Below are 13,721 nucleotides of genomic sequence, written 5' to 3'. Positions count from 1 at the left end.
GTCATTCTATCGAAGTAGCCGGCGTCACCGCTCTCTGCGCTCAGATACACGGCGTGGCTCGGTGAGAGCTCTCACTCAACCCTGTACTGCAGAGCAGAGCACTTCTGAGAGCACTACCATTAACTATTTCACCACCACAAGGCCAGTCTATCAATTATTACCATTCGAATCCGTCCACGTCTTTTTTGTTTCCTTTCCTTCTTTGCACACACGATTTCGCTCTTTAGAGGCAAACTGCTACGTTTTGTTTTGTTTTCGGTGTTAGGGAAGTATTTGTCAAGTGCTGCTGGAGTTACTACCACCGTTTGACACTTCTTACGATTTCTCTGGAGAGGACCGAAAATAAAACCCTGAACTCCGAGCCCCCCCGTGTGGGAGAAGCAGAGGTGGGCGCGTCGAGACAGGTGCGTGTGGCCGAGCTTTGGAACTCGCCGTGAGGCTTTTGGTGCTCCCGATCTCTGCTTGTTTTGAGTCAGAAGGTTTATTTGATTGTTTGCATATAGAGGTCTAGGGTTTAAGTTAGTATTATCAATTAATGCAAAACGGCTTCCACCCAGCCCTTATATGGTGTTTACTTCTCCATTGCTGTCCCACGTTAATTCTAATCCTTCATAGTTTTATAAGAAACGTTCACTTATGTCATGTTGATTTTCGTACGGGAAACTAATTTATATCCCACTGCGAGGATTCATGGGCGAACTTCCTCTCCCGACCCTTAATATATAAATGATTTATCATTATCATACGTTTAGCCATGACACTGACAATGATTTGCCATTGATTGTGATTGTTATTGTAATTTTTGTACATAGCTTTATTTGGCCCAAAATTGGTTGCAATATTCAAAAGACAGCTGTGTGTTAATTGCTTTCCCTACTGTGTTAACACAGCACTTCTGGTTAAATAGAATGACCTGACACACACACACACACACACACACACACACACACACACACACACACACACACACACACACACACACACACACACACACACACCCTCCCTTTGGGAATGCAAAGACTCTTAAGTGTTTTGACTTGTGGTAGGCAAATAATCTCTAATCAGTTGCTCCACTAATGAAGATGGAATGATGAATCCAGAGTCAGCAGAGCTGGGAGCCGGCACTCTAATATAAACTCTTTATCGACTTGCACTTTACAGTTCCTTTGCTCAACACTGAGGCCAAGTCTATGCGGCGTACATGGCTGATCCCAAGGGAAACAGAGTTGCTGACAGTAGAATGCAAAAAAATATGACAGTGTTGTTGTTGTGGGTTTGTGTACAGACAGGGCCGATGCCCAAACTTTTCCCCTGCTCCCAATGTACCGCAATGGGCCAGGGGATCTCCTTGTACGTCCTGGGTCATGATGGACGCCATTGGAGCTGTGGAAGCTTTGGGAGCGGGGGGACGCTCTGTAGTTCTCATCCTTCATTCCTGCTTGGGTCTCATCCATCCAATCCCATCCTCATGTCCCACCAGGATGATGACGATGATGATGATGATGATGATGATGATGATGATGATGATGATGATGATGTTACAAACACACCATTGAATCCTCCAATCAGCGTTCAGGCGGCTGGTTTTTATTGTTCCGTGAGTTCATTGACTTCGAAACCAGTCGTGAAGTCCAACGATGTTGTTTATGATCGGATTGATTATTTATTCATTATACCGGTCAGACTTGTTCTTCTTGTCATCACAGCATCGATCCATCATTAGCTCTCGGACAGACCATATCTTTTTGCTTGTCAATGCTTAAAATAGAGCGTAGCTTTGAAACCCTTGAAAGTGTGGGTGTCAAGAGAGGCTGGGAGGCACCGAGTTATTATGTCACAGATGTTTTCAGGCAAAACACCTACTGGAAAGCACGCCCACTTGTTTTGGTACACGAAGCCTTGCCAGGATTCTGACCATTTACATTGGCAGCAGGGAGGGTCATGAGAACCTTTTCACACAGCCCTCCCTGGCTTTATGATTTGATTCTGGGGTCTAACTAGAGTAGTCACCCATTCAATGGTAGTGTTCATTTGTTTTTATCCTCTCCCATGGCTCTCCAACATTTGCTGCTATACATACTGTATTAGTTTGATCGGTATCACACTTTTGTGGAAGCAATAAAGTGAGGCTGTCAGAGTGCAACACACTTGTGCCTCCTTAAAGCTTGGTTTATAGTCACTATTGTGTATGTCTCTGTCATTCATTGGATGAGCATGCTATAGGTCCACCTTACGTATGGTTGTCAGGTTTCTGTGATGACTTGTGTGTAAGAGCAGTTATATAAACACCAACATTTGAAGGTAGTGTTGACACAATACATTTGCCCTTTTTGTGCTTGTTTTACCTCTGAACCACACCAACAATCAAATGGATTATGTGTAACCTTTTTGTTTACACCTGCCTACGTGCACTAGTACGTAGGCGCTTATTACGTTATTTTGTGTATTTCCACGTCAACATCGGCTATAAATCGTCCTTAATAACTGCCTGCGTCTCACGACTTCATCTCCCGCCAGGCCAATCAGAGCCGGCGACGACCTCTACGTACAGGACACGACTATAGGAGTGTTGACGTACCCACGTCACCCCCTGCCCCGAAAACAGACGGTGCTGGTGGTAATGAATCCGCATCCCTGACATAGCAACAGCACATGACGTCCGTTACCTGCTTTTCTTTCTCGTTTGCTCAGTAATAAAGAGAGCCCAATCAGGGAGGTCCATTCCTCCGCCAGGGCAACACAGTCCCTCCCGCATCCAGGCTCGCTGCATGCCACAGATGCCTGTGTCAGCTGTTTCCTCCCACTGCTGCCGGCCCCCCCCAGCACCTATGATTAGGAGCCAATCCCAATATAACTCCCCTACCTCCGCCCCCCCCCCAGCCCCCGTGCAGGCAGACGGCTACGGTATACAGACAGCTCCCCAGACATGATGCCCCGCCGGCCCATTGTTGTTGTTCTCCCCCCCCCCCCCCCTTTGGAGACCCTGCCGTGTGCGGTGGTGTTTGGTGTTGGGGCGGCGGGGGGGGGTTCAGCGAAAAACAGTACAGGAGCAGTGTGAAAACAAAAGTTCATGTGCAGAGGGGCCCGGTCGGAGGGGAAGGCTTCGGCCTGGTCACTTCTGAAGCGCGGGCGTCCCGGATGTTTGGGTCATGTGAAGCACGACTCGTGAACCTGTGGTGTCGCATTCTTCTTTTGATGGTTTCCGCAGGTGCTTCCCCCCCCCCCCCCACATGAAAAGCTCTGTCAACTTGTTGTAGCAGGGAGGGGGAGCTGCAGTGGGGGGAGAGGAAGACATCCGCTAGATCTGATCTAGTCTTGAGGGACTCCGAAGAATGGACTGAGAATATGATTGTTGTTTCTTCTGAAGGCTCGTGTTAATGGTTGATGGCTCTGCTGGTCATCCAGAGCAAACAGCACGTACAACGCCGGAGTGGACTCTGTGTGGTCGGCCTGACCCTGTAAAGTGTCGGACATCATAAATCCAAGAGCAGTTGCACAAGTTATGATGGGTATTTATTTTACACGTGCAAAATGTCAAATCGATTTTTTTTTTAATTTATATTACCATATATCAACACTGCCGGGATATTGAAACATTTTGGGCCTTGTAATAAATTATTTCTCTGTTATGAAACATTGGACTGAGGTTGCCAAACTTATTGAGAGGTTGCAGATGGCTGTATAATTCCACCCCTTACACTTAAACATTTCATAATTCTGGCCGTCGCTGACACAATCTATGATTAAACAAATAAATGCAAAGTTGATTTATGCGAATGTTTGAGTGGCCAACGGTTTAGATGCTGAATGGGGCTCTTGATGTAGACACTCAACATACTTGGGCGGCCTTCTGTGAAGGACTTAAGCTTCTGCATCTAGTGAGAAGTACAAGGGGGGGAAATACAATACCCCCATGAAACCAAGACGGTTTTGCATTTTAACCTGCCTAAATCTGAGAAGAAAATAGAAAATGTTATAAAAGCAATTTTTTTATGTAAGGCTAAATATGAAGAATATGCTATTTTCCAGATTCACTAAAGGCACCTGCTCATTGAATGAAGGAACAACATCATCAGGCTATGGTGTTTGGTTTTAAAAATGAATACAGCTGTCTGCAAGGATGGGGGTGCTAGAGAGAGCTACTTTAAAATTGCAGAACCTCATTTAACGAGAGGAGGTTCCTCAGAGGACACACACACACACACACACACACACACACACACACACACACACACACACACACACACACACACACACCACACACACACACACACACAGAGAGAGAGAGGAGAGACACACAGAGAGAGAGAGAGAGACACACACAGAGAGAGAGAGAGAAACACACACACACAGAAACACACCCCTTTTGTTCCGTGTTTCCTTGTGACCCCCGTAGCCCCGCCTCTTCCATGCAATTTCAATTTTGGTTTTATTGCACAGTCCTCAAGCATTGTGTTCCTACTGAACAGCAAACAGTCTTATCTTCAATTTGCCAACTCTTACACAGGACTCCTATATGTGATGTTTATTGTCTGCGCTGGCGGTTTGTCGTTCGCATTAGTCACAGTTATACAAGTGTTAAAGCGCCTGTGAGTAAGAGACACATTTTCCAATGATGTATACATACTGTGTGTGTATATATATATATATATATATATATATATATATATATATATATATATATATATATATATAAAAGGATTCAATTGAAATCTATATCACCCTGACAACAGGGATGATAGCCACCATTTGGTTTCATAAGAGAATTACTTACTTGCTTTTTGTAAGAACACATCTCATTTTGGCAGTGATTGGGACGACTAAGAGAAGCTGGCCTCAGTCCCCAGCACATTCTGTAAATCACTCCTTCTTTAAGTACAGGGGAATGACTTATAGGATATGATGCACTCCAAGCGCATTGCTAAACTGCAAGTCTGCCGATTCCCTTTTTCTTCTTTTTTTTTCTTTGTGCCTGGAAAGGTTTCATTAACTTTTGATTAAATACTCCTGCTGTGATTAAATAGAGTGCCATTTTTGGCCCACCTCATTGCTCGACATCAATCCTGGGGGCTGTCTCAGTCACTTGAGATGGTTTTAAGTGTGTATCATGGCAACTGTAATTGTGTTCTAGCCTTCCCTCTCCGGGTCCGCAACTGCAACTTTTCCTTGGGGCTCAGCAGCGGCTCTGATCAGTGTCAGCCAGCGCCGCTTCACGTCGGTACTGGGGAACGCCCCCCCCCCCCCCCCCCCTTCAGACTCCCGGCTGTGTCCGTCTCTTGGGGATAGCCTGAGTCTGGAACCCAGCCGTAGTCACAGTTTCTCATGTGTGCGAGACGAGCCTGGCGAGATCTGTTTTGTGGTTGTGTTTTTTTGTGTATTTTCTCGGTACATTTTAATGATCCGCACTCGACTTGGCACCTCGGCTAGATGTGTGGGAGTTAGCGCCGTGCACAGACGTTGTTTCCTCACCAGCAAGGAGTTGGACTGGGACACCTCTGTGGTTGGTACTCCCTCCTCCACCACCGCCACTACCGTCTACTGAGCAAATGGTAGATTGTGATCTTCTTTCTAGGACAGTTTCATCCTGTGCATTCCATCATATGATTTCCATTGTTGTGTCTTTCATTGATGTTTTGTATTAGTTTGTGTTGGCTAAATAAACACACCCGGAGCATGAGCAGTGTTGCTGACCTTTTCTTTCCACTGTTTCTAACTGGCCTTCTTGCAGTATTATTTGTGTATAAAGGGGGCGCTTGCCCTTCTTGTACAGCCACTGCATGTGTATTTATCTTTTTCGTTCGAACATTTGCCAATCAGGAGGTCCGCCAAAGATCTGATGACGATGTATTGGTACACCTAAAGTCAAGGATTGGAACCACTGTTTGGGTCATCAACTCCTGATGGTTTGGTAAATCTTAAACTCACGACGGTTAAGAACCACTCCAGTTAAGCAGTCTCTCTAAAAAGAGTGTAGTAATCTGCACTATTTAAATTCTCTTAGTACAGGCCATCAAATGATGTATAAGCCATCATATTTATGAGCCTAATTCATGTTAAGATAGATGAAACTTAACATAATTGTTTGGCTCAATGCACTGCTGCTCAGATCTCTCAGACTGTGCCCAGGAGCATCAAATAAAACGTCCTTCTGTTTTAAAACCATCAGACTGGGAGCCAATAGCTCTCCACCCTGGCCAAGTGCATTAGCTACCGTCCATTAGCCTGTGACTGGAAGCACAAAGTCTGTTCCCTGGGTCAAAGACAACTGAGTACTGATTAGACAACTTCACTCACCCCCCCCCTCCCTTTAGCAGGTGCTACTTAAAAAATAAAATACAAATCAGATTATGTGAAACTAGATTATAGATTACAATCCACTCCTGCCTTTCAGTATGACTGAATTTGCATTACAGGCATGTATTTTCTCCTCTTAGGCCATAGATGCTTATTTTACCCTCCAGAATGAAAGTAGCAAAAAAAAAACATTAATTAATGACTAAATGTGTACGGTAAACCAGGGCACTATAAACCACTGCATCATAACTCAACAACTCTATTTAAGCTCGGTATTCTTAAAGTAGGACATAGACTCCTTCCCAAGACAGAATACTTTCAAAGATTAATGAAGATTGGTTTCAGTGAGCTAAATTTCCCCTGGGCTGTTACCCTCATGGTTTTACAGCTGTCTCGGCAGATCTTTCTCTACCACCCCACACGGTTTGATAGTTTGGGATTGTTTTGGGTTAAGGCTCAACTATTATACAGTAGGTATTGTGCTCTCTATAATGTTGTGCGATGGTTGTTCTGTTGCTTGAGTATAATACGTTCTTGTAATGGTTGTATCTAGTGCGACGATGACTACCGTCTCAGTTAATGAATATCATTCATTATACGTCGTCTCTCCTGTTCAGTTTGTATAGATCTTTAAAGACTGCCGCTCTGTGCTGTAGCCGCTGGTCACAGGGTTGTAGACAGCCGGGCCTCTTGGCAGCAATGTGTTACATCGTTTACATCTCAGTGTCAGTAGCATGGGCTGGCAGCAAGCGAGGGCATTGTGGGGGTGTAAGGCTTCTACTGTGTTTAATGTGACATTAAACATGTTGGTGGGTTTCTGAATCGTGTGAGTGATTATTAGTCTGATTTTCTGTACTTTTTTTGAGGTTAAGTTTTCCAGTAACTGTTTCTAGCAGTTTTATTGCTTGGAGGTTTATTGTGAACTATTATTCATTATGTGCGCCATGAACACATTTCTGTATGCAGCTCTTTGATATATTGTTTTTGAACATATTGAAAATACAGGTTGTCTTTGGAATCATAATATTCAACATTTCAAGGGAGAATTGGTTCGGAAAACGTATTGAGGTGGCATACGGAGCAATTCATTCAATGGGTTGTTTTCTTGTGTCTAGACTTTCCACAGCGTAAATATATCGGCACAATCGCAAACACATTTTGCATTTGGACTTCACATAGTTCCAGGGAAAGCAACCTGACATTTACTACATATACTGTATGTAAAAATACCACATCTCTCACATTCACTAGGCTGTTGCCTAGCATACCATGGGCATTATTCACCCAGCAAGCATCTAGAACCAATATGGAACCAAGATGGCCCCCAGGTGATCAAGGCCAGTACCGTTGAGGAGCTGCACTCTAATCCCCGTCACACATGCAGCTTATCGTACAAATGTTCTGGAACATTTCCAGCTTTGGGGTCATGTGTGAAAGAGGCCATGGATCGAGATCCTGGTAAATTTGTACCGCCAATTATCCATGTCGTACACTTCCCTTAAGGGTCACCTTCGTCTGAGCTAAGGGCGCTAACATTTTGAGTTAGCGACCCAATCAGAAGACTCCACTGATGACTTTTTTGAATCTGTGACTGTTAATCTTATCGTGAGAATGCTTTTTGGGTGATTCTCCAAAAATATCAATGCAGCTTATTTTGTTTGCAAACCAGCTCCTTTTATCAAGAATTTCTGGAAAGGTTCTGATATAAGGGAGCCCCTCTCACTCCACGCAAAGCCTGGGCCTGGCCTCGGCTCCTCTTCGGTTGGGTTTTACTGTGGCTGGCATCCATAGCTGCGGATCAAGTGTGTGTTTATTTGCCCGCCTGATGGCCTCTGGAAGGCTTGTCGGGGCTGTGGACCGGTTTGACCCCGTCGGCTGCGTGGTTATACGGGGGACGTCATCCAAGCGGATCTGCAATAAGTCATGAACCACTCAATTATCTGAACCCCACGCTGGTTTCTTACTTTAATTGTCCAATTAAATCGTCCTTCAGTTTCTAAGTAAGTCCATGCTGTTGTTTTATTTGGGCATAAAATCATAAACTTAACACCGAACGAGATCACCCTAATGCTATGGCTCAGCAAGTTCCCTTTTGTGTCTCAAGTGGCTGTAATTTGTGGTTTTGCTCCAGACCAGTCAAGAACGTACAGGCTACAGAGCTGTGCTTAGCGGCACCACTGGAGTGGCCCTTACCCCTAATTTGTTTATGTGACTGATCCATGTTTAAAACTGACTGGCTTCTAGCGTTGGTGTCGTCCTTTCTGACATGAGCGTATACAGAAAAAATCCCTGGTGAGGGTTTGCAGCAGGCTGGAATTTCTCCCTGGATGCCCTTATTTGGGCGTGATCAACGTCCACTCTGATGGATCCTCTGCTACTTTCTGCGCGGTCGGGGGTTGACCGAAGCGCGACACTAGGCCTGATTTAATATGGAAATTGCATTTAGTGCACTGTACCATTATGCATTTTCAGCAGGGGATGGAGCAACGACTTAAACACAATTTGATTGTTTTGCTCAAAGCTGATCACTGACAGAGAAAACTTAATGGAAGAAGATTTTTGCTTGGTTTCCTTTAAACTTTGCAAAGCTGCACCCAATTCTTCAAACATTTTGGGAGATTTATGTATTTAGATATAACTTTCAAGTCTGTCCAAGGAAAAATGTGTTGGCTGGCACACCAAAGCCGTTGGGTGTGCGTGTTAAAACCTACATGCTCAGGGATCGTGTCACACTGTTTTGATTGATTTGATAACATGAATCTTCTGCTCTTAACTTGCAACGCTCATTAGGGAAATGTGGTTGACGTCTAGAAACCGTCTTGTTTATTACATCCTTTTATGGTTCTAACTCATCAAATGTAATCACGCTACTGTTAGTGACAGATTTATAATCAGTTCACATGGTAAGAAAATGATCGGGTGTGTGTCTTTCTGCAGTACACAGCCACAGTGTTGTTTTCAGCATATAATAGCCATGTCTTCAGCTAGGGTCGCAGCTAAAAAACGATTGAATTGAATTATCTCGATGTTTACTGCAAGCGACGGCCCCAGATCCACTTGTACACTCAACAAGACATGCAGCGGTCTCAATCAGTATCATCAGCGAAGACTCTCACCACTAGATGCACTAGGGATTCAAGGGTTTGCTTTATTCATAATAAGTTGTAAAATTGTTCAAAAATTTAGAAAACCCATCGTTCATTAGCTGAAAAAAACATTTCTACTGATATTATAATCTTTTCTTTATTTTTGGAATCAGTGCTACAGCATCTAAACAATTTGTGATTGAAGCACCTCAATAGGGCTCCTTAACATGCATAGTTTAGCCATTTTACTGGGATCCTTTTCCTACTTCTTTATTTTTGCTGAATAAGTTCAATATTGAGGAATGAAGTGTAAATGGCAGGTGCACACACACACGCACACACACCGCGAGAAAAAACGCCTACACAGGATAATCCTGGCCAGTTGGAGCATGTCCTTAGATTCCAGGTTTTCCAGAAACTCTGCAGGTTGTGGCTTATGGTGAGGGTACCAGGGGAGAGGGCAGCGCTGTCAGCAGTCTGTGTTGGCAAGCAGCCCATTCTATAATCACATCAATCATCAGACACTTATCTAACGAAACAATCACAACCGTAACCGCTAAAGGCACTTTTCCCTAATCACACACACATTTTTTTTACTTATTTATCTTATTTATAATCTTGAGTGCCATAAATTCCGAAGAAGTCAAGATGATAAAACTACAATAACAACAACAACATGAACTCCAGTCAGTGGTCAGCTAGTGAGGCCCTGAGTCATGGGGTCTGAGTCAGATTGGCTCCCCCCGGCCCCCCTCTCAGCTTGCTCACAGCCCTCAGCCCGGCCGCGTTGACTCCCTGGGACACTGCGTGCCCCACCGCCGCGCCATCCCCCGCTTCAGAGCCAAGCTTTTCCTGTCATCATGTCCAGCCGTGACTTCGCAGGACTACGGGAAGAGAGAACTGGTTCCACGTCATGTGGTGAAGGGGGCAGAGGAAGGATTGATACTTGATATTTGGGGATGTGCTGCTAACATGCCTTTTGGCTTTTTGTAGTTGTGAGGTGGCTGGTTTTCTGTCAACGAGCATGTTTTTTTTTTCTTTTGGTTTTAGGATTCTGGTGAATCGTTTTCTTTCCAAGTTGTGTTTCTCAGGGATCCCTGGTGGCCTTGTTGGTGTTTTTGCAGTCAGCTGCTGCGTGGCCTTTTCCCTCCTCACCGTTCAGGGAGGGCCAATCCTGCTGGGGAAACTGCTGAAGCGTTTCCTCCCTGTCTCTTTGATAGGAGGAAATAAGGCAGCAGAAACTGAGAATAGGGCAGGGTTTGGGTTTTCCATCGTTTTCCTTTCTACTTCTATTACTTTCTTCTATTTGGTTTCTTTTGCTGATTTTCCCTGTTTCCGTCATTTTATATAGCTAATTTTGACTAGAGTATTTTTGTTATGACTATACACATACATTACTGATTGTTTAGTAATGTCAGGGGTGTTCAATACATTAATATAATATTGCACCCTCATTTCCTATCTTGCTTGAATAAAGAACATGTTATTTTAGGGTGCGTGTTGGTTCTAGACGCTTGCCCATGGTATGCTAGGCAACAGCCTAGTGAATGTCAAAGAGATGTGGTATTTTTACATACAGTATATGTAGTAAATGTCAGGTTGCTTTCCCTGGAACTATGTGAAGATCTGGACTGCAGGGAACAGAAAGACTCTATTATTTGAGACGAGTTGGTCTCTTCTTGGACCACATGTATGTAAACAAAGTGGGTGTTTATTCTGCTCTGTGTGTGGATTCCTCTAGAGCTTTTGTTTGCGTGAGTGACACAGAGAAACATGAGCGTTCTCTTTTGGGGGAACATCAAGGATGAATGCAGATCTGTCAACCCATCACTTCACCAATCACCACACACCAGGGTCCAGTGTCTATTATGCTTTGCCATTGAGAGGGACAGAAATGCCACTGAACTCCTTGGGTTACTTCCCCAAGACACATTCCCAATTTCAGTTTAACACAATTCTCAACGTGTTGCATTTAGCCCTGGTTGAGACACCATGACGTGTGATCTTTGTCTTCGGTTCCATGGGCTGGTAATGATTCCTCTATTAACAGTAATATAAAATCACATATCTTGGTGATGATTTTGTCTTCTTGTGGCGCATAGTGCTGCCAATATTAAGGATCACAAACAGAACAGTGGTTCTCAGGTGTGACCATTTCTGTTTTTCCTGCATTGAATCTTGTTTATATATGTTTCACATTGCTGAGGTTAGACGTTGGTTGGCCTGCCGTTTGGATTCAGGTCTAAACACAGTAATTTAAACACAAGTGATGACTTGACGGCGCTGCTGCAAGTGGTAGTTATTTGCCACTGGCAAACACAAGCAAATTGCGACCAGGAAGCGGTTGTCAACGGCACGGTTTGTTTTTCTGCTTCATGGAGGCTTCGTAGAGCATGCCCTCACAGGTCCTATCAACAGCTCCTGATGAGCTGCTGTTATAGGAACGCGCTACGTCACATGACCTTTGCTCAGCAGTCATTGGGTAATCCATGATAAACACATCCATGCCGAAGTCAATAGAGAAAATGTACACCGCATTTATGGATCGTAATTTGGCTCTATGTTTGCAAAGTTTACTACTTTTTCCATGGTTAAGTAAATGATGTCCCGTAGAGTTGCATATATATATCGGCATGCTTGTATTGCACGTTTATGAATGGCTTTTATTTATCTGGGCCAGGACTTTCACATTGACAAAATATCAGACTTCACACCCAGTTTATACTAGGTAAGACTAACTGGTGCATTTCTTTAGACTGGTTGGGTGCTGCACAGTGTAGCCCTACTCCGACCTGTGAAAATATGGGTCTGCTCTCTATCAATACAGTGAGGTTTTGTTTGTTGTGTGAACAACTCACAACCTCACTCTGAAAATGCAGGAATTTGTTCCTCAGATTTATCAAGCTGGAGTGGCTGAAGGGGCCCATCATCATGGGCTCCAAGTCACCAAAACACGGTATTTAAACTACCTGGTGCCTGTAAAAGTACCTCATGGACTCATTCTGGCTTCTCATTCTTCCCTGCTCAGTGTAAGGAGATCCGAGCTAGCTGGGCTGCGTTATGCTGGGTCGCTGAATGGTTGGAGATAACTGCTCATATTCCATTAGTGTTGTTATTATGCAACTGGCGATTTACTTTGCTGGACATTGACAATGGATGCTCTTAAATGGTGTGGTGATTGTTAATATAGCTTTGCAGTCTTTGTCCCTGTTCGTTCAGCCTTCAAGCAATGCATATTGATTGTATTCCTTCAAGAGAATGAGCAACCACAGAATCCTCACCCTCTGATTACTTTAAATAACTTCACACTGACAAACCCCCAATGTACAACGCAGATGTATTTAACAAATTATTAGGACCATCACAACTTACAACCTTATTTTGATCCTTTGGTTTTGAAAAGGCATTGTAATAAATAAATGATCTGCATAGTAAGTGCTTCTTCACAGCGTAGAGCAGCACTTTGCTGCCGCTTGTGTGCTGGTCTGTTGAAAGGTCCTGCTGCTGAGATCTTGATGGCCCCCAGGGGGGCCGGCCCGCCCCTACCCAGAATGGTTTCACTAATAACAGGAAGTCGGTGCACTGCGACCGACGCTAATGAGCGGCTGCCCAGAGCTTGAGCTGTGTTGATTGCACGGGTGATTCGTGCGCTTCACATCTAAGACACGTTGACTAAGACACAGAAAGCTTGCTGGGAGACATCAGCATTGAAAAGGAAGTGTGTGTGTGTGTGTGTGTGTGTGTGTGTGTGTGTGTGTGTGTGTGTGTGTGTGTGTGTGTGTGTGTGTGTGTGTGTGTGTGTGTGTGTGTGTGTGTGTGTGTGTGTGTGTGTTATTTTATGTAAGCAGCACATTCCACTGTTGATCCTGTTTGCAGGTTCAACCAGGTTTTTATTTGAGGTATTCATGCCTTGTCTGATCAAGCCCACATGTCCTGACGATCCCACAGAGTCGTGATGTGTGGGCCTGCAGACGGCTGTGCACCGGCTCCCTGGAGGACGGAACCCCCACACTCCTGATAACAGCCAGGGAAGCTGTAATGCCATCACTGTGTATTTGTCATTTCATTTTAGACAGTCACAGAGTCCCCCCCTCTTTCCCGTGTCATTTAACTGTAATTGGTTCATAACAAAAGTGGTATGAAGCTACCCACGGACCGCCAGGCCGTCCACCAGTAGGTCATTGAGCTTCATGTTCACTGGCCTGTTTTCAATTACAGAGTGCTGGAGCATGAGCACCTCATTCACACACAGGGACGTCTCTTAGGAAGTTGTTCCATAGCTCACGACGCAAAGCTGCCCTCCATCTCTCTGGCCTGGACTTCAGTGTAGACAGGAGAGGG

General features: G+C 44.5%; 1 protein-coding gene across 4 annotated transcripts in view; it reads left to right on the top strand.

Annotated features, from left to right (window-relative positions):
* The first annotated feature begins 36 nt into the window (after positions 1-36).
* Positions 37-13,721, top strand: part of gdpd5b (glycerophosphodiester phosphodiesterase domain containing 5b) — a 40,219-nt gene continuing 26,534 nt past the window's right edge. For 2 of the 4 annotated variants that reach the window (XR_003979787.1, XM_030380009.1), the window contains exon 1: positions 38-404. The gene's annotated coding sequence lies outside the window, so the exon portion shown is untranslated. Of the gene's footprint in view, positions 405-13,721 lie in introns of all 4 variants that reach the window. The other 2 variants (XM_030380008.1, XR_003979788.1) reach the window with 2 other exon arrangements.

This window comes from Gadus morhua, chromosome 16, assembly GCF_902167405.1.
Source record: "Gadus morhua chromosome 16, gadMor3.0, whole genome shotgun sequence".
NCBI classification, from domain to species: domain Eukaryota; kingdom Metazoa; phylum Chordata; class Actinopteri; order Gadiformes; family Gadidae; genus Gadus; species Gadus morhua.
Note: the sequence above shows the minus strand (reverse complement) of the source record. Positions and strands in the feature narration are given on the sequence as shown.